Source organism: Rhinolophus sinicus, chromosome 4 (assembly GCF_057876585.1).
Source record: "Rhinolophus sinicus isolate RSI-liver-muscle chromosome 4, RSI-T2T, whole genome shotgun sequence".
In the NCBI taxonomy this organism is placed as follows: domain Eukaryota; kingdom Metazoa; phylum Chordata; class Mammalia; order Chiroptera; family Rhinolophidae; genus Rhinolophus; species Rhinolophus sinicus.
The window spans coordinates 30,497,198-30,499,855 of NC_142504.1; the positions used below are offsets into that span (position 1 = coordinate 30,497,198).

The 2,658-nt window shown below is 38.1% G+C and overlaps 1 pseudogene; it reads right to left on the bottom strand.

The window, feature by feature from the left end:
• Positions 1-1,086: 1,086 nt before the first annotated feature.
• LOC141573090 (small ribosomal subunit protein eS1 pseudogene) lies at positions 1,087-1,856 on the bottom strand (annotated as a pseudogene).
• Between the last annotated feature and the right edge of the window lie 802 nt (positions 1,857-2,658).

Sequence of the window (2,658 nt, forward strand, 5' to 3'; positions counted from 1 at the left end):
CCTTTTCCTAGGGTCCTCAGCATGGTTTCAGTCAAAGCCTCTGGGCCCTATTTTTTTCCTTTTTGGTTTGGTTTGGGTAGAGGCCTTCATTCAGCATTCGCTGACTTGCTTCAGTGCTTCCCCCCACCCCTGTGTAAATTTGGACTCTTTTTAGTAGTTGGGAATAAGAAGAGATCCTTTTTCTCTTTACATTGAGGACCCAGTTCACCTCCAGGTCAAAAGCAGCTTTGACTATTGTTTGCAGAAAGCCCCTGGAGGGCTTGTGAAAACTTTGCATACTCTATGTATTTTGAAAAGTGAAAAGAAAAAAAAAAGTTTGAGGCTTAAGGAAGTAACTGTGACCCAGAGAGATATTTTATTATTGCCAAAATTAATATGAATATCTGAAAAATGTATTTCTCCTAAATATATCATGGTTAATGGTATTTTTTCTTCAATTGCTAGTAATAAAATGTTTATCTAAAAAATAATATAAGTCTGGGGAAAGTTGGGGGGAAGTGGAAACAGGTATGGGGTTTCTTTCTGGAGTGATTGATGAAAGTGTTACAAAATTGATTGAGGTGATGGTTACACAGTTCCGTGAAAATACTAAAACATATTTAATTGTGTACTTTATAGGATCACCTGGAGAGCTTTTAAAATTTACTGAGGTCCAAACCCTACCCAAGACCAAATGAAACAAAACGGGGGTAGGAAAACCCCATCAGTATATTGTAAATGTCCTCCTCTTTTTAAAAAACTTGACTCGCCCATTTAATTTAAATAATTCTGAAGTCATCAAAATGTAAAAATTCTCACTTCTAGCCTTCTATCCATCCACCGTGTCCCCTGCCCCCCACTATAGAGAGGTAACCACTTTTATTAGTTTTTGTACATCTTTCAAGTGCACTTTTCTATAAACCAGTGGTTCTCAAACTGTAGCTGGCACCAGAATCACCTGGAGGGCTTATGAAAACACAGACAGTGTGGCCCACCCCTAGAGTTTCTGATTCAGTAGGTGTGAGATGAGGCTGAGAAGTACATTTCTTTTTTTCTTTCAAAAACATCACAAATGGGTTTTATTTGTCACCATGAAAACTCTGAATTTTAAACAGATTCTTGGACTAGGGGCTCATATCCATCAGCTCGTTCAACTTTAACACCTATCTCATCCTCAGTAGCTTTTCCAGAACTACTGCCTTTACTGTGAAACTCCATGAGTTTTCCCAATTCAAACTTGGAATTCTTCAGCATTTTGACTTTTCTAACAAAGACATCATGGAGAGGATAAATAGATTGGCAAGTCTTTTCTACGTCTTATCCAATGCTATCTGGAATCAATTTATTGACAACTTGGGTCATGATTTCCATCATCTTTTTCTGGATTTGGTGGACCTGTTAATGCTGAGCATGAGAGGTCTTCTGAACCTAATTGCTGCGTTTTTTAGTAAAACCAACACAGAATAAATGAAGCAAATAACCATCAGTAGTCTTGACATCAACATGAGCTTCAATCATGGTCTGCCATTTTTTGACCATGGAGCACATTTTGTCACGGGTAAGATCCATGCCATGGAAATTAGTTAGGCTGTTTTTGCCCTGAATATCCTCAGTAATTAACTTGAATTTTCTAAATGCAATTTCATCATTCTGCAGATCAGCCAGGCTCAACTTCAAAAAATATAACCCTTGAGACCATCAGATGTGATTTTGTTTCCTTGAGTTCTCGTGACTAGTGTTTTCTCAATATTTCTTGTATTGAACATAGCTGGTGCTTTCACATTTTACCAATATTTCTTAGAAAATTGGTCAGTCACTTTCTTCTTGCCTCCCTTCTTGCTGCGTTTCATAAGGTGCTTATTTTTGCTAACTGCCATGGTCCTTCTCAGAGAGCCATAAGATGAGAAGTACATTTCTAACAAGTTTTTGGGTGATGCTAATGCTTCTGGCCTGTAGAACCACTGATACAGAAAAAGGGGAGGAATCAGGACTAGGAGAAACCACTGATGGGAATGAGAAAGTGGGGGTGGGGGAGGGGACTAATAAATTAAACAAGATCCTGAGGTTGGTAGGGAGGATTTAGAGGAATAATGGGGATAGGGTGGTTAAGGAAGATGTGTCTTCCTTAGACAACCTAGTGAAGGAAGAGCAAGACTCAAGATAGTGATAGGCTTGAGGCTGGAGAGAACATCGCATCATCCATTCTGCGCTATCCAGTATGGCAGCCGTTAGCCACATGTGGCTATTGAGCATTTGAAATGTGGCTGATGTGACTGAGAAAATAAATTTTTAATTTTATTTAATTTTAATTAATTGAAATTGAAAACAAAAAGCTGATACTTGATTTTGTTAATGAAAACTTTCAGTATTGAACAACTTGGTATGTGAATCTATTGGAAGTGTTGCTATGAAGCCCTCACTGAAGCAAGGCAGTCAAAGGTTGACAGAGATATAATGGTAACATGTCAAGGGATTCTACCTTGATAGCAAGTGCATTATTTAATAGGCTAACCAGAAACTCCAGGCTAGGGAAGAAAATAACTAAAGCCAAAATTGGGGTGGAGATTGGTAGAAGATTGTGAAGGATCAAGGGATAAAATGAACATTAGAATGTGGACAAAGAACAAAAGTTTATTAAATGTAAAATGATAAGAGAAATGGAAGAGAGGTCAGGGCATC